At 39.9% G+C, this 18,941-nt stretch overlaps 1 protein-coding gene and 1 long non-coding RNA gene across 2 annotated transcripts in view; one reads left to right on the forward strand and one right to left on the reverse strand.

Annotated features, from left to right (window-relative positions):
* The window catches only part of SEMA5A (sema domain, seven thrombospondin repeats (type 1 and type 1-like), transmembrane domain (TM) and short cytoplasmic domain, (semaphorin) 5A), a 539,042-nt gene that overhangs the window by 486,868 nt on the left and 33,233 nt on the right, over positions 1–18,941 (reverse strand). The window lies entirely within an intron of this gene.
* Positions 15,053–18,941, forward strand: part of LOC105510968 — a 5,909-nt gene continuing 2,020 nt past the window's right edge. The window contains exons 1-2 of the long non-coding RNA XR_001001645.1: positions 15,053–15,130; positions 15,991–16,076. This is a non-coding gene — a long non-coding RNA (uncharacterized LOC105510968). The remainder of the gene's footprint in view (positions 15,131–15,990; positions 16,077–18,941) is intronic.

Raw genomic sequence — 18,941 nt, forward strand, 5'->3', positions numbered from 1 at the left:
GCTGACGAGTTGATGGGTGCAGCACACCAACATGGCACAAGTATACATATGTAACAAACCTGCACGTTATGCACATGTACCCTAGAACTTAAATAAAAAGAGAACTCAATATTTATTTTATTTCATTATGATTATGATTACTGTGATTATGATTATGATTATTTGAGATGGAATCTCGTTCTGTGTCACCCAGAGTGGAGTACAGTGGCGTGATCTCGGCTCACTGTAACCTCCGCCTCCCGGGTTCAAGGAGTTCTCCTACCTCAGCCTCTCAAGTGTCTGGAATTACAAGCGTGCACCTCCACACCCAGCTAATTTTTGTGCTTTTAGTAGAGATGGGGTTTCACTATGTTGGCCAGGCTGGTCTTGAACTCCTGCCCACCTCAGCCTCCCAAAGTGCTGGGATTATAAGCGTGAGCCACCACGCCCAGTCTCAATATTTCTTAAGTAAACATTTGAATAATGTCAACTAATGAAGAATGTATAATTGCATAACCTGATAAAATGAATTTCAGATGAAGCTGAGGTGTAATATACTAATAGAAGTTTATTTTGTAGGGAAGCACTAGAAACTTCCACCTAGACGGTCCACAGAGGCCGCTGAACTGTAATGAAGTAGCTACCACTGACATCAGAATTACAGGGAATACAGCCAAAAGAAATATTACCATGTTTTTTCAGGTCAGAAAATATGTCCAATTCAACCCAGCTGGGATGCGGCAGGGTCAAAATTTGAAATTCAGAGTTGTTGGAATTTAAGGTATAAACTCTGTCCGCTCGGTCACCAGTCTGCCTGCCAAGTAGTCCAGAAAAAAATGACCATCCTAGAGTATTCAATTGCCTAAGGAAGGCTGGGTCTCCATAGACACTGCCTTGATTTTTCACTTTTACAAAATTTTCAGATATACATATCCATAATTTACAGATAAGTCTATGAGGATCTTTTCTAAGCCCATAAAACCACACACACAACCTGCTACCAGCTACCAGGAGTGACAAAGCTCCAAGCAGAGCATTTGAGATAATCACCATTCATTTGTGTTTTAATATGCATAGAGAGAAAAGGCCTTGAAATAGCCTTGAATATGAATTCAATATTTGTCTTTTAAATTGGTTAATCTGGTACGGTCTTACAAATGCAATGCCTTATTAAAGAGAATATCACATGGTAGCATTTTTCTCTCCCCTTTAGTTGAGCACATTAGATACTTACAGGGACATAGTATTTCTCTCAGAAACACTTGGGAGCTAGTGAAGCCACAAAGCTAAGGAGACAATCAGCTGATGATCAATGATGAGCTCCCAAGAGTAAGCAGCCTCTAGTCAGCATCACTGGTTTCTCGGGAAAAGCATCACCATTGTTTATCTTGCTGCGAAATGTATGCACAAGTATCTTTTTATTTTTAAAAAAAAAAAAAAAAGCCCTCACTTTTTTTTATGACTGCTGCTTTTCTAGGATATTTTCAAATATATACTCCATCAGGTTCAGACACAATTGACTGGGGACAGAGACGGCTGTAGTGCCAATAATGGAGAAACTAGCCAGAGCTTCAGATACTTGTTTCCTAGCACATCTCAATAATTGGGTACACCTCACAATATGTGAGACTTGATGTTGAGTGGCACAGCATACTCTGGTAGCAGGCACTTGATAAAGACTGTGTTTGCAAATACTTAGCCTGCACTTCAAGATACCAAGCATATAAGCATGTCACAGATGGTGACAGTTAATCTTCAAAAAACCCTATGTGGAAGTATTATCATTGTCCTCACTTTACAGATGAGGCAAAAGAGACACAGGGATGTTACTTACACAAGTAAGCGATGGAACAGTGGCTCAACTATAAGGCTATTGCTGTTAACCACGAGGTTGATTTGCCTTCATTAATTTCTTCCTAAAACTGCACATTTCACGTTAGTCCCTCTTTTGGTCTGTCGTTTGACTCTTCGCTACTGCTTAGAGGAAGATTCATTCTATTATTTTCTAAGTTAGTAAATTATGTGTAACTTCTTGGGGACATGACACAGGCAAAGCTGTATACAGAGATGTATGCAAAGACACCATCCCAAGTTAACCCTAACAGTCTATCTGATCCTGTATGTAAGTGGTTATATTGTAAATAATTTTAAATTTTCTGTATACTGTGATGTTTTGATAGCTTAAAAAAGCTTTCTGGCTGGGAAGAGACTGCCCCTCCCTGAGCTAGTCAGTTCTTAAAGATGACCATGGGCCCAATCTGGAGTTTACCTTTGATACGCAAATTGACTGATCCGGAGCTACACCTCCTCTGTCTGGGCCATATGGCCCAGGAGGCACCATTCCTGTCATAACCATCCCGGGGTCAGGCACTACATTTATGATAATATATTTGAGAGTACCATTATCATAAATAAATATAAGGAGTCTCCATACAGCAATTTCACCGTGAGGAGCAAAGGACTTTCATTCACCATCCATCGAATTCTTTGGAGATAATTGCAAACTTCGTAATACTTTCTTTCAGTTCAGAAATACAATTTAGAAATTTTAATACAAATTTCTGGAAGTTCTGACATTTTTAAAAGATAAATTTAAACTTGTTATCCTTCAGCTTACTCAGACTGCCGTATGGATGCTACATGGAAGGTGCTTGGTCATTGAGGCGCCATCATTATGAAGACGTGGGGTCCACAGGGTGCATTTCCCAGCCGAGATAGGGCAGCAGGGAATAAAACAGTGGGAACAGTAGATGAGCCTCATATTGCAAAACCGCGGCACACACCCTGGAGTCGTTTGTTTCCCATGAGCCCGTTGTCTAAGTACTACAATAACCAACTCTGACCCAATAACCTTCTCATGCCTGGGGCCGTTATGACTCAAGGCTGCATAGCTGGAATCAAACTTAAACCATGAATACATGTGACATATTTAGCACGATTTAGGCTGCGGTTAGGTGTGGAATTGTTAGCATACGTTTTCGTCTGTATTTGACATATTCTGTGTATATGATTAACAGTTACAGCATTCACTCTGTCAAACAGATATATTAGTTACTGCAAGCTATAAGGAACGTCACGAAAATGTACGCATGTTTCAATTATGATAATGCCGCAACTATGTGAGTAAACGCAAAGCAGTGGATGTAAATACAGGCACAGAAAGGTCCTCCTCATACCTTCCATGAGGAGGCGGCTTGTGCTTTTGTGGTGCCACCTGGTGGAACAAGGGAGATGGGAGCAGAGGGTCCTGAAATGGTTAACTGGCCCCTAGAGACACTCTTCACAATAATCCAAGTCCTGTGCTCGTAAAACTTCACAAACTTGAAGAACTTTTTTTTTAAGGAAAAACATCAAATAATGTAGTGTCATGTCCTTATTTTCTTTCCACCTCACCTGACTCAGTTTCCCCACATTAAAAAATGTCATCAAATGCCAAATAAAGAAAAAAGCAGAGAATGGATAAGAACAAGGGGTGTATTGGCTAATGAATGCACTCCAAAACCACAGAAATTAACAATGGTACAAAGCAGCCTAGCTTCCAGTGGAATGTGAAGAGTGCCTCATTGACCTAGTTATTTGCACGTTTGTCTTCTTCCTCCATTAAACTGCAAGCTGTCTGAAGACAGAGTAACATTATCAGTCAATGTTACATACAAAGTACACTCTATAAATAAACTGATGTATGAACAGGAAGTTTGACAGGCAGCATCTTTACTTACAGTCCAGAAATGGACAGTTCAGTTCTTTAGTATTTTACTTTTCCCTTATCGCTCAAGACAAAGATACTACAGCAATAGCAGATAAATAATAAAACCACAATCATCTACACACAGATACTGTCGTTTCCTTCAAAGTGCCCCAGTGTGGCTGTGTATCATTAACTTTCATCCACTAATAACGAAAACCAAACGTCACATGAAGTACAGAGCACAGAAATGCTTCCACCACACAGTAATGTAGCAAGAAGAAACTGAAATAAGAAAGCTTGGGGGAAAAAAAAAAAAAGGCTGAAGCTGGTGCTGCCCTGAAAAAAAAAAAAAGTGGGGGGGGTGTTTTATTTTACAGCAATAGGTTCATAAATAGAAAACAATAAGAAAATACATGAGATCTGAAGCTCCATTAGCCAGTATCCATCTGTTACTCATATTTTAATATCTTCTGTATCACCCTACAGCACAACATATGCAATTAAGAAGAAATGGCTTTGCAACTTTTTGGAGATAATTTATTGTCAATGGGCCAACCACACAGAGCCAGATGTAAATCGCTAAGTCAATTTAGCACCAGTTTATAAAGTTTTGATTAATCCTCAGCTCATTTTATGTTATTATAATGCATTATTAAATGCAGCACATGGCTTGGACTTGTTCCTTCATAAATTCACTACATATTGATCCTGACGGTGGGGCGGATGTCATCCCCATGGGGCCTCTGAAGTGATATTCTTTCCAAATGACAAGAGAGCTTCTGCTCATAAGACACATGTTAAGAAATGTCTGGCAAAATAGCAAACCTTCCAACGGTTTTCATCATGTTAGCTTTTGACGTGTGCATTTGTAATGAAAGTACATCTTGTATTACCAGCAAGACACTCATTTTCTCCTGACTGATCCAGACATCATCCCACTCCATCCTCAGGGAATCCATTGAGCTGATCCATGCTGATGTCACACAATGGCCCACACTGAGGTTTGCTGAGGATAGGGAACTGGACAAAATACAGGACACCCAGTTCAATTTGCATTTAAGATAAATGATGAATAACATCTTAATATAACTATATTACATGCAGTATATAGGGTATACTTCCAATGAAAAATCTGCTAATTCTGGCAACCCCACATGCAGAGTTTCACGTGTGGTCTGTGCCTGGCTGCGGTCCACACTGTATGTGTTTTAGGAGAGGAATATGTTTACGTTGCAATTCCAAGTACACTTGCTCCCTCCGGAGGCTCTCCCTGCCTTCCTGGAGCTTGCCAACACACCCCTTCTAAGTTGGCATTGACTCTATGAGAATCTTTCATCCATATCTTCAGAAGCTAAACTGTTAATTAAATATCAAGCTGAATTAATACCCTAGTAGAAGAATTAACCATCCCTTTATGAAAAAAATCTAGATACTGATATAATGGTCCCTGTGTGAGGCTAGAAGTTCTTACACTGATTTTCTTGATATTTATGATGATTTAATACAAAGACTATGGGAAGAATCAACAATATTCTGAATAAAATGGCTTTTCTCCAATTAAAATATATGTGGATAACAAAACACCTCAGCGGTTTCATGCAATTGTCTCAAAATGCTTGCTAACACAATTTAATCTCTGACCTCTATTTGAAACATAGAAAACTAAAGTCTATGCTTACTTGCATTCTTAAAATGTAGAGGAGAACCTAAATTGCCATTGAATTACTTTTACTCTAAAGATAAATGTCAACGCATTCATATGTCTCTATATGTGTCTGTGTATTTGTGTGCGTGCGTATGAAATACTTTATTAAGTACACACACAAAAACATACACACACATCCTTCTGGGTATTTTCCTATGTAGAGAATACAGAAACCGTATTAAGCAGGTAAAGGAAAGCATCCAAAAGCAATGTTCCCAATGGAGGAGTTCAGAAACATGAAGTAGATGCTGATGTTACCATATCCCTTCTCCCTACTCAGGAAGAAGAAGGACCAGCTCCCTTCCCTCCTCCTGCTGGAATCCAGGCTCTGGGCTGTAGGGGCAGCAGCTGTCTTACACCCTTTAAGTGCTGACCAAGAAGACAAAAACTACTCACACCAAAGATGACTGAGCAAAAGAGAAAAAAGCCTGAGTTCCAATGGTCACCCCAAGAGCACCCAAGGACTCAGGACACACAGCTGTTACATGACAAAACACAGGTCTTGGTTGGCTAATGTGCCATCAATTGAGTCTTCCCATAGGTGCAGCTACTCATTTTCCTGTTACAAAATGGAAAACCCAAAACTTTCCATTCATCCACCCGTAGAAAACATAACTTGATCAGTTTCTAGATTGTTCTACTGTAATTAGTAAGCATAAGATGGAATTGAGGTATCTGTATTTTTTGTGGCCTAGTCAAAATATTCAAACAGAAACCAAAATGGACAAATATTTAATCATGAGCATTCTGAATCGGCTCTTACTCTTTGTCCCTAAATATCTTTTAAATAACAAATAACACTATTGAGGAAGTCGCTGAAGGATCCAGGTAAAGAACTGAGGAAACACAACACATTCCTGTGTTCAGCATGGGTTATTTCTCCTTGAGCGTAGGGTTTATTGCTCTGTAGCAATTAAGACAGATGATGGGTATAACATGCATAGTTGGAATTTAAATAAAAGCAGAAGCAGTCAACTATTTGCAACGATGACGTTCCCCTTATATTTAAGGAATTATCCACAGATATATATATGAATATCAGAGGCATCATTTGACCCAGGGTAAGAACGCCAGGCTGAGCCAACCATGTTTTAAGCACATGATTTGAAGTAGCTAAGACATTCATGACAAGACTGACAGTATCCCAGCAAAAACATATGCCAGAGATGGCAGAGAGCTGGCCTGGAGTCGCTTTCAGCTGTGGGTATCTCTAAACATCCTGTGTCTTGAGCTTACGGAGTTGCATGGGCTTCCTCAAGTGTCAGCCAGCCTAGTCCTGTCCAAGGAAACACGTGCTGAGCTTGTCACTTGGTACTTGGCAGGCTCCCAGAGAAACCAGAGAGCGCAGTCATGGTGGGAGGCCTTTAGCACTGCAGTCCTCAACTTCAAGCAGAGGAGCAAGCCTTTGAAATCCATCAGAGACAAGATGCCTGAGAAAACAGGGGCCACTCTACAACTAAATACCCTTTCCCAAAGGGTTCTAACTGGGGGAAGGACAGAGTAATGGAGAAGGAAGAAGGAAAGGAAAGCAAAGACAAGAAGAAAAGTGTCAGGCGTCAACAGATTTTGTTTCACTCTTTGATTTCCTGGATATTTTCCCAAAGGGATGGTAACACATTAAACCCGGGCTCACCCAGAGCTACAAGTTTTATTTTAGCGAAGGCATTTTCTTGATCATTTTGCACTCTGTCCAAATAATGACAGCAGAGGGAATATATGAATAACTGGGATAAAGCTGTCAGTGAAAGGAAACAGAGCTTCTGGCTTCTCCGGTATTTAAAATCACATAAAATAAAGAGAGAGAGAGAATTCAAACTACACTGTGAAACCACTCACCCATTTGCAGGATAAGGTACGCATAGCGGGGCACTTCCTCACCCCTCAGGAGGAAGGGACTTGTCTGACTTTCTTCCTTAGGAACACAAACCACGACCTAAGGCAGAACTGTGAGGTTCAGCAAGGAAGAGGAAACCAAAAGAGCCCCCTGGGCTCCAGGCACAGGTAACATCTTGGACGCTCATAGCAGGTTGCTGGGGAAAGCCTGTCTGTATCTAGGAAGTGGTGTCCTAGAGACTATGTATTTCCATGAAAAGCTCCCAGTTAGTTAATTTCAGAGCCAAACACAGGAGCCTGGGATCACAGCAACCATATTCACTCCATTACCATGTGCTACTGATCAGAGTCATCCACATGCTGGAGCCAACCTTGAATGGTTTGAACTTCACATGGAACCATCTCCGTGTATTTTACATAGTATCCTAACGTTGCATTTAAAATTTTAAAACTAAACACTTCAAATGTTGGACACCTTGTCACGGATGAAGATCTGCACAATAGCACTGCCCTTAAAATGCCATCACTCTTTAAGGATAGGGGAGTTCATTGCCTGCCACACTGGGCATATTATAAAACAACTTCTTAGGATGAAACAAAGATTAATTTTAAGTCATAGATTTCTTTAAAGCCCAAAGATTTGGCATCATTTAAGTCAATAAATGTCCTTAGTAATGCCTGGAACAAAGTGCTCAATAAATGACATCTGGCATTCAGCATTCCCTCTAATTATAATGAAATACATTTCACGGCCAGGTGTGGTGGCTCATGCCTGTAATCCTAGCATTTTGGGAGGCCGAGGTGGGCAGATCACAAGGTCAGGGGTTCGAGACCAGCCTGGCCAACATGGTGTCTGTCTCTACTAAAAATACAAAAATTAGCCAGGTATGGTGGCACATGCCTGTAATCCCAGCTACTCGGAAGGCTGAGGCAGGAAAATCTCTTAAACCCAGGAGGCAGAGGCTGCAGTGAGCCGAGGTCGCGCCACTCCACTCCAGCCTGGGAAAGAGCAAAACTCGGTCTCAAAAAAAAAAACAAAGAAAGAAAAGAAAAGAAATGCATTTCACTAGCCTCATATCATACATTGCAATCTGCTTGCTAATGTTATAAAACCAAGAAAAAAATGTTTATTTTTACAAATACAGTTTCCGCAAAAGCTTAAAAACCCTATTTTCATTAATGTATTTAGCAAATATTCAGCTTCTGTTGTTTTCCAGAAACTTCTGCAAGTTCTAGAGATGCAGAAGTAAGCAGGGCAAAGTCCCCTTTCTCACAGAGCATGGATTCACATAAGGAGACAGGAAATAAACCAGTAAGTACCGGGGTCTTGAATGCAACAGCAGGAAAGCATAAGTGCTATGAAGCGCAGAGCATGCTGAGGGGCAAGGGGAATGCTTCATAGGACTTATACAGAGTGGTCAGTAGAGCTGCCCCTGAAGAGGTGACGTCAGCACAGAACCCTTCCTGAAGAAAAGCGAGTACGTGAGGCTGGAGACAGGTGCAAGGGAGGAATCGGTGAATGAGGGCAAAGAAGGAGCTGGGAGCCAGGTCATGGGAGCTGGGTCACCATGGGTCCCAAGCAGAGACACCACATTGGCACCAACACCACCAGCGGATTATACCCTGATGTCCAACCAATGGCAAGGGCCAAAGCAACAGGTTCCTTTAATGTCATATCCTCATTTTTCAATGTATCACCTTCTCCAAAGGCTTCCATTTTCCTCTCTGTTTTCCTCACCCCTGTGTTTGGTGTAATAGATAGTATCCAATCATCATAGCAGTCGTGGAACTCATTTTTAACTGAAATAAAAACTTGTTACTCAGTACATAATTTCTCCTGATCAAAAATTCCAGCAAAGTTCAGAACACTGAAGAATTGAAATTCTAATTTAGTTTTACTATTTGTCCTGCATTTGAGCAGAAAAGACAAATTCTAAAACAAAAAAAAATCCAGAAATATTTAGTATTCCTACAATGGTGATAAGCCGATTTCATATCAAGGGGACCAAGCATGTGAGTCCCAATTTCCTCTCCCTGCCCTGAGTCTAGACTTATTTCTTAGTTCACAGAAGGCAAAAGGTGAAAGGATTTCACTTTCAATAGAGAGCTCATTTGGGTTTGCTTTATCCTGAGGAAATCCATTTAGTATAATTTTTTAAAAATTAAACTTCACATGCCTATGACTCACACTTTCAAACCACACCCACACTCCATCAGTTATTTTCAATAATTAACAGTGTGTGATCTCAGATACAGCCTGGATGTTTTGGAGAACAGGAAATAGTCTGCTAGATTGTAGCCTCATATTCCCCTTGGAAGGCTTCTTGATTGAATGCTACAAGTTGTCAAACCAGACTGGTTCATTTGACTCCCCCTGAAGCGCTTGCAGGAGAGTTACTCAGTCTCTCTCTTCCAGAAAGGAGAGCAGCCAGAATGCCAGAACCCAAACACAGTCACCCCAGTCCTTGAGAGCTGAGGACTCTGGTGAAGGAGAACCTTGCAGATGGCTCCCAAAATACCTCTGCTGGCAGCTTTTCCCAAGAGGAAGACCAAATTGCTGAAGCTAAGACAATGATTTATTTCTAACTGCTGCTAGGAGGTATGGTGCAGGGTTGTGGATAAGCAGCACGGCTTGTCTTCGTTGTCTTTGACTTTCTGGCTTACAATTTCTGTGATCAGTAGGAACAGTCTCAAAGTGAGCAATCAGAAATTTGTCCTGGTAGATTAACTGTCATGTAAGCCACAAAATACAGCCAGATGAAAAATCCAGAAACTAAAACCATACAGAATGAGTTGAGATATCAAAAGAAATAGCACTGGACTACTGGTGGTCCTCAATCTCATGTGAAACTTTCAAGTATAATTAAAGTAACACTTTCGCCCAGAGTAATTTACATTATTGATAAAAGAATAGAAAGGACTAGATAATTTAGGCTTCTTTTTAGAATCATTAGAAGATTGATTGAGCAATAGACAAAGGCCAATTTAGTTCCAAAAGTTTTAAGTTTATTTTAGCTATAATGGGGACACTCTTTTACCTGGCTATGTACATTGCTTTAAATTCAAGCCATTGGTGAGAAGTTGCTAAAGTTGCCTGATTTCTTAGTTTGTTTATATCTACATTTAGCTGCTATGCAGTGTGTTAATACGTGAAGATCTAATAAGCTATTAAACAGCTCTAATGTTCAGGGTGACTCCCAAATTATTAAAAAAAAATAATTAATATAATGGGTCATATTTGAAACCTTTCATTTTGGGCTGCAAGTAACTATCCAGATAGTCTTACGCAGTTCAGTGCTTTGAGAGACTGCCAGCAAGAGATCCCATTTAAAGCAGAGGCCATGCTTAATGAACAATGAAATGTGGCCCCATGGGTCAGGGTTGAAAGGAAAGGTCCTAGGTCTCTTGCACGCTCCAGATGAGGTCTAAGATGGCTTATGGGGTACAAAATCTCAGTATGGCTTCCATGCACCCCTTACTAATTGTGGGCAAAAACTGCAAGTGGACATGTTAAGAAGGTGACGAAATTTATCAAAACAAATCATTTGCAAGCCAAGCCCAACAGGGAGCTTCCAGAGCAGCACCCCCAGTTATCAGGTCACAGAACACAACACCAATTCCCATGGGTTCACTTTCATGCTGAAATCATGCCTCCCCCTCTATGCGCTATCCGAGGATCACCGTGTTTCCTACAGGGAGCTCTTTTCTGTAACCACCCAGACGCATGAGCTTCTGCTGAGATAACTTTTAAAATTAAATACTTACTGAGTATTTCTTGAAAGCTGATTTCTTTTAAGTTTGCTACAACCAATAAAAAAATCAAATGGGCATCAATTCCTCATACAGCAATGTTTACTCTTGTTAGAAAGGAGATGCCATTAGGAAGATAACATAGGTATTATTTTACTAGAAATAAAATAATTTTCATAAATGGCATGGGTGTGTTTCATTGCAATTAGGTTTAATCATGTTTTCTCACTATAATAAAGAAGCACCTGAGTCGACACAGAAGGCATGATTCAGTTTTCACCATTGCCCTAAAGTAGTGGGTCTGTATCGCCATTATCTTCAAGTCACTTTCAGGTTAAAACCATCCCAGAGTATTTGGTGCAGATTTACATGATAACTAGTTCCTCAGAGAGAGGGGATGTGAGCAGTCTTAAAGAATATACCATCTGGTGCAGTATGACTTCCCAGTAACAGTTTATCTAAATGCCATCATTTTGTTTTTCCCACACATGCCTTAATCACCTTCTTCAGGAATGAATTGGCTCTCTTGTCAAATAGGCTTTTCCATGGTTTCTACACAATACAGCTCTAAATGCTTATTGCCCTTTACAGGATGTACTCCTGAGGTCTTTCCTTATTTCTTGGCTTCCATGTTTGATGCAATCTCCTGTAAAGTCTTTGAGATAAAGTCTCAGTCAGTGTAAGAGAGAAGGAAACAGGCACCTGCAAATGCTGAATGGTGACCCAGGCAGAACTTGTGCTCTACCCTAGAGGTGCCCACCGTGGAAGGCTGCTCTTCTAGCACAAGGTAAAACTTCAGAAACATGCCTTGGGGAAGCTTTTCCAGAACGTGATCATGGAATCCTAGCGACCAGGGAAAGATGAGTCACCATGAGTAGGTTGAGTCTGAAGATACAAAGCTTTGAATTTATCACCCTGCATTCCACAAACAACCAGAGCATACACTTTTCTCCACTGTTTCTCATTTTGATCACTAGAGCACCTGTTCTATGGATTGAGCAAGACACCAGGGAATATCATCTCCCTCTTCCTCATGAAGCCTCCGCCACCCCCACATCCAGTAGTCATGAAATCCTGTACATTGAGCCTCCTAAATATCTGTTAAGTGGACCTATTCCCTCCCACTCCCTTATCACTACTCTAAATGTCACAATTGAAGTGGTCTCCTTGCATCTGATCGCTCCTTGCTCCAATCCATTCTCCACGCTGCAGAAGGGGTAGTTTGTAAAATTCCCATCAATGCATGCCAGTGACCGTGGAATGGACAGATACAGCATTTTCAGTCCTTCGGCTGCTGCAAACTTTCTTAAGTCACGCTCCTTTCAACATGCAGCTCCCTCTGCCTAGAATAGCCTTCCCCTCTGTCCACCTAAGCCTTCTCCCTTCTGCGGGTGTCCAGAGAATGGTCCTCCTTTGTAAGGTCTTCCTTGAAGTCCCCTGCTTACCACTGCCTTGCTCTGTGCTCCAGATCCTCCTCTATTTTCCCTTCCACAGCCCTCCTGCCACCTCACTGCAGTGACTTCGCAACTACCCATCTTCTTTGGCACGAGGGAAGTTCTGACAGGTTTCACGGCCATGTTTGTCTTCTCCATCACTGTATTCTCAGTACCTATTACAGAGTAAATGCTTCAAAACGTAGGATGAAGAAAAAGTGAATCTACAACTAGGGACAAATTTACAATGAGGCAACCCCAAGGATGCTTATCAGAGCTCTGTGGATTCAACAGTGAAAAATGGCAGGCAAGATAAATCAATGCCTCAAAAGGAGAAGGGAGGTTACATCATCTGCAAGCACTGAGCAATTCTGGCCAAGCAGAGGGAATGGGTGGGTATAAGGTGATGCCTTCTACGACTCACCAGGACAGCATCACTACAAGGGGAAGGCAGGTGACCATAGGAGCTGAAGAAAGGAGGAACGGGATGAGAGGAAGAACTTGGAAAGTTCACTTTTACATTTCTTCTATGGTCTGCTAAGTACCCATTGCCTGACACTTAGTAGGCATCTAACATAAAATTATTATTATTATTATTATTGTTGTTGTTATTATTATTATTATTACTATTATTTTGAGACAGAGTTTCACTCTTGTTGCCCAGGCTGGAGGGCAATAGCATGATCTCAGCTCACTGCAACCTCCGCCTCCTGGGTTCAACTGATTCACCTGTCTCAGCCTCCCGAGTAACTGGGATTACAGGTGCATGCCACCACACCAGGCTAATTTTTGTATTTTCAGTAGAGAGCGGTTTTCATCATCTTGGTCAGGCTGGTCTCAAACCCCTGACCTCGGGTGATCCACCCGCCTCGGCCTCCCAAAGTGCTGGAATTACATATGTGAGCCACCATGCCCGGCCCCAACATAAAATTATTGAATGAGTAGATACTGGTTCCACAGCCTCAGAACCCCTGCAATATCATGGTATTAGACTATCCATATGTACCCAAAGTTTATCATTGTAATACCCTAAACTCTGTAAGAAGTCTCAGAATTTCATCTTAAAGTGTAGTTTCTGAGTTAGACCATTGGCAAATCCTCTGCTCTCACTAGATAGTTTTTCCCCAAACCACTCATTCATTAATTCAAGAAACATGTACTGAGAACCTATCATAGGCCACCCCTTCTTCTAGGAACTGCGGAGACTTTACTGAACAAGACAAGGTGGCTCGAGTCACGCACCTTATTGGAGAAGACAGAAAACAAAAAATATATAAACTAGAAAGAATATTATTTCGGGTAATAGGAGGGAGAAAGGAACTAAATGCAGAGGAAAAAGCAACGGATTTTACATGGGGATAGAATGTCTAGGGAAGGACTCTCTGGTGAGGCAACCTCCAAAGGGCCACGATGGTGGAAAAATTAATTTCAGGGAATCTGGAAAGAACATTAAAAGAAACAGCCTTAAGATTGAAAGCCATGCCACTTTAACTCCCATGGCATCTGGCTCAACGCCCAGCCCAGATGTCTCACCTATTCACTCATTCAATCTTCTGCTCATTTACGACCTCATTCATTCCTTCTACAAAGGGTCAGTGAGAATTCACAGCACACCAAGCACTGTGTTAGACAGTGATAATATAGCAAATGTTTATTGCTTTATTGGGAGAATGAGTGTGTATTTGAACACATTAAAATCTCCAGTATTTGACAGATTTTGACATACAAATGGCAACTTCATGTAATTCATAGATGCTATTTATTTCTAGATTGGCAAGCACAAACTATTGGGAAGTAAATAATACATTTTGGAAACTTGGTTTTTCGAGTTCTTTGTAAGAACTCTTTTACATAACATTGTAAAAGTTATTTTACATTGTACTTTTAGTTGCAAAGGAGTTTCATAAATGGGTGATAGCAAACTTTTAAAGGAACTATGTAAGTTCCTTTAAGGAACTACTTGCCAGCCTTATTCCATTTACAGCTAATAGTTGAAACAAATAAAATTGCATTTTCTTAAAACATATTACATTTCTAATCCTTCTCCCGAGTTAAAGCAAATTTAGAAAATTTTCCATGTATTGCTATATATCACAGTTCCCTTCATTTACCTCCCAATTAGAATTTCAACCTAAGGCTATCTTTGTAATTTCTCAGTAGAGAAATGTTTTAAAATATAATTTCAGATAATTCAAGGAACTGAGTTAAACAAGCTTGGAGCATATTTTTGGTGACAACTATTAGACATACAAATTGTCACCAACTGAACCATAGTCTATTTGGCCTGCCATGCCAATTCCAGAAGATATCTGAGAAGTCATTGTTGTCTTAGGCCATTCAAATCTTCGTCTGCATCTGTGGCTGTGAGTTTCCTGATACGTAGTGTAACAGGAATTTTCTGAATTTTCCAGTAGTCATTAATGGCTCTTTAATTCATATACTCATCCAAACCCTTATGGAAATCATTTACAATGAATCATTATGATATATTCTTTAACTCTTGGAGTGATGAATTTTATAGGTATATTTACAACAGTGCTACACAGTCCTTCTACAGCTTGTGAAATGCACATCACACACAAAAGATTTTTTGATGTCATAATATAATGTTCCTCTTATCTCTGTTACTCATTTTGATACAGAATTGGAATATATCCTGTTCCCAGTTTACACTCCCTTAAGTTAAAGAGATATATTCTTTTTACAACAGAGCCTAATGTTTGCATCTGGCTAATTTAGAAGGTAATTCCAATAGTGAAAACTATCTCGAATGGTAATTATTTGGGCAGTATCATTTCATGCTACTCAGAACCCAAGGAAAAGTCTCTGATATCCTGGAGACAGCAGTCTTGATTAAAGAGACTGAGACCACTTAGCTCTCTCAGAAGACCTCTCTAACCTGAAATATCATAGTCTGATTTGTGCAGAACCTGTGCCCCAGCCATAATCTAAAAACAAAGTTAACATTCTACCACATGGTGACTACACTAACAACTTATTGTATACTTTAAAATTGTGTAAAAAGTAGGTTTTCTCTGGGAGGCTGAGGCGGGCAGATCACAAGGTCAGGAGATCGAGACCATCCCGGCTAACACGGTGAAATCCCGTCTCTACTAAAAATACAAAAAATTAGCCGGGCGTGGTGGTGGGCGCCTGTAGTCCCAGCTACTCGCGAGGCTGAGGCAGGAGAATGGCGTGAACCCGGGAGGTGGAGCTTGCAGTGAGCCGAGATCGTGCCACTGCACTCCAGCCTGGGCGACAGAGCAAGACTCTGTCTCAAAAAAAAAAAAAAAAAGAGTAGGTTTTAAGTGATCTCACCACACACAAAAAAAAGAAAGGTAAGTAAATAATGTAATACATATGTTAATTAGCTGGATTTAATCATTCCACAAGATGTACATATATCAAAACAGCATGTTGAACACTATAAATATATATAATTTTTGTTGATTAAAAATAAATTAAATAATAACAAAGCTGAATTCCTGTTAACAACTAGAAAACAAACAATTTGAGGGCAAGTTATGATAAATAATAGTATGTAACACTAAGGCAGAAAACATTAATCTGACAAAATGTGATTTGTCTTCTTCTTTACACAGACATCTTGTTCTCTTTTGACCAGAGACAAAAGAAGAAAAGTCTTGAAAACATCCTTCACAGTTTGGGGATTAATGAAGGCAGAGAAGTATTCATCAGTCTTATGCTCCTGGCAACGAAAGTTAAAGGAAGCCAAATTGTGGCTTCTAGAAAAGAGAGGAGCTGACATAGCCCCAGCTCCCCCTCCCTTGTCTCAAAGCATAAGAGCAGAATTGATTATTCTCAACCTCATCCATACATAAAAAAGCGTGCTAAACATTTACTTTTGTATGACTTTAGCAACAATCAAAATAACTTCATAATTTTGCATTTCCTTTTTATTATATATAACATCATATTTTACTATGTGTTTCCATACACCTAACCCTTAGAGCCTCCTAAGCCCTCCAAATGGGAAGCAAAGTAGATATCATTGCTTTTCAAATGAAGAAGCCGGAGCTCAGTGCATAGCAGGGACTTGTCTAAAGTGATGTGGGTAGGAAGTGGTGAATCCAAAAGCTGAAGTTCTGATCTTCTAACTCATAATCCAGTGTTACTTTCCTTTCTATCTTTTTTTATTCTTTTTTTTAAGATCAGATGTTCATAGTAACTGAGCAGTCTCTCAATGCACATGGAGTGGTTTTAAAAGTCAACATTAATGTTCAATTCTGCTGCACGGTGTCGAGTATTCTGGAAAGATCTCAATAAGAGCCTGATCCCATGCCAGCAGAAGCTCTGTTATGCATCTTGCTTTTCCTTTTAAGGCATTTTAAATTAAAGGAAGCCTTAGACACCATTTCATTCTGTCCCACTGACAACCAAATCCTTTCAATGAAAGCACCAATTTGGTTTAGCTACAGATTATTTTTATCTGTTTTTGAAAGTCACATAAACGTGACATGAAGAAATATACTCCCCTGCATGTTCTTTCTGAATTTCAAAGTTTTTCAGTAATTAAGCATTTTTCCTAGAATGTTGCAAACCAGATTTCTGTGCCAAAGTAAGGAATGCATTAATGAAAATGAAGAATAAAAGGAAACCAAATCCAAGTTGCAAAAAATGCTCTGCCTTATTTCACTAAAATGAGATGCAAATATATATATGCTAGCTGAGGACTAGAGTAAATATAACATGCTAATGTGAATTTTCCTACTAAAATTTTTCAAGAAAACAAATATTCCATCTCAAGATACATTTTTTAAAAAGAATCACACAGTCACATGAATTAAATGTGTGTCTTGGTAAATTCAGGGACATTAATAATTCATTCCGATAATAGTATCAAGTCAGAAAACTTTACTATCTACAGAGTAAAAAAGTAATAATCTAGCAGAGAATCCTATCACTGGATTTCACCCAAAAAGGCATCAAATCCTCTAGATTCCATCAAATTTCTTTAAAAGGAAAACCACTTTTTCTCTTCAGGATGCCTTAGAAGTTTGCATTAAATCAAAAACGTGCACGGCGTACAGAGTGGTTCTTCCGAAAACTTCAGCCACTTGGAACACATGTTTGTGTTTAGGGGAAGACAGAGGGAGAAGAGAGGAAAGGTTGGGAAGAAAGAGATCATAATGTCTTCAACAAAATTTACAACCAGTGATTGTATGATATTGTGGCGGCAGCAACTCCTCCCACAAAACAGATGGTACAACACAGAGCTGTGTCTTAAAATGCCAAGAAACTAAATATTCTCTGATTCCATCTACTTCTGAAGCTTTTCCTAACAATCTATGCCCCAGAGTCGACTTCAGAATATTTTTACATTTTAATTTTCCCCTTATTTGAATTACCATAGCTATTATAGCTTCATACAGGCTCATTATACATTTAAACATTAATTTTATGTTTTTAAACTCAATACTCTTAGGCCAAAAGCTCACTAGTGAGACAGTGGAGTGGAACATTAGTTTCCTATGTAACAAATTACCACTGTAACAAATTCCCATATACTTGGTGCCTTAAAACAACTCATATTCATTCTCTTGCATTTCTGGAGGTAAGAAATCTAAAATGGGTTTCCTGGGGACAAAACCAAGACCTCAGCGAGGCCCTGCTCTCTCTGGAGGCTCTAGAGGGGAATCTGTTTCCTTCCTTGCCTTTTCCAGTTTCTAGAGCTGCTTGCCTCCCGGGGCTAGGGCTTCCCTTTCATCTACAAGGCCAGCAGCAAGGCATCTCCAATTCTCTCTCTGCTCCATCTTCACATCGCCTTCTCCTCTCTCTCTCTGCAGCAAATTTTCCTCTGCTCCCTCTTATAAGGACTCTCATGATTACATTTAAGACCCACATGGATAATGCAGAATAATCTCTCACCTCAAGACCCATAACTTCATCACATCTGCATCATTCATTTTGCCATGTCAGGTAACATTCATAACTTCCAGGGATTAGGACAGGGACATCTTTGGAGGTTACTATCACACCCTCCGCAGCAGCAGAGGTTAACCTCTTAATGTCAATCATTTAGAACTACAGTCATCCTTCAGTATACCTGAGGGATTGGTTCCAAGACCCTTTCCCATACCAAAATTCACAGATGCTCATGTCCCTGATATGTAATAGTGTAGCATTTCCATATAACCTGTGCATATCCTCCCATGTACTTTAAATCATCTCTAGGTTACTTACAATACCTAATACAATATAAATGCTAAGTAAATAGCTGTTATACTGTATTGCTTAGGAAATAATGACAAGAAAAAAAAGTCTGTACATGTTCAGTACAGATAGAACCATCTTTTTCTCCCCAAATATATTTGATCCACAGGTGGCTGAATCCACAGACGTGAAACCCACAGTTATGGAGAGTCAGCTGTTACTTTAAAATCACCTTGCAAATGAAAATACGCTTGCTAAAATTCCTTCAATATGATCATTCTCAAAGAGTTTTAAAGAGGACACAAACAAATGGAAGAACATACCATGCTCATGGATAGGAAGAATCAATATTGTGAAAATGGCCATACTGCCCAAGGTA

The sequence above is a fragment of the Colobus angolensis genome, unplaced genomic scaffold, assembly GCF_000951035.1.
Source record: "Colobus angolensis palliatus isolate OR3802 unplaced genomic scaffold, Cang.pa_1.0 Scaffold196, whole genome shotgun sequence".
Classification (NCBI taxonomy): Eukaryota; Metazoa; Chordata; class Mammalia; order Primates; family Cercopithecidae; genus Colobus; species Colobus angolensis.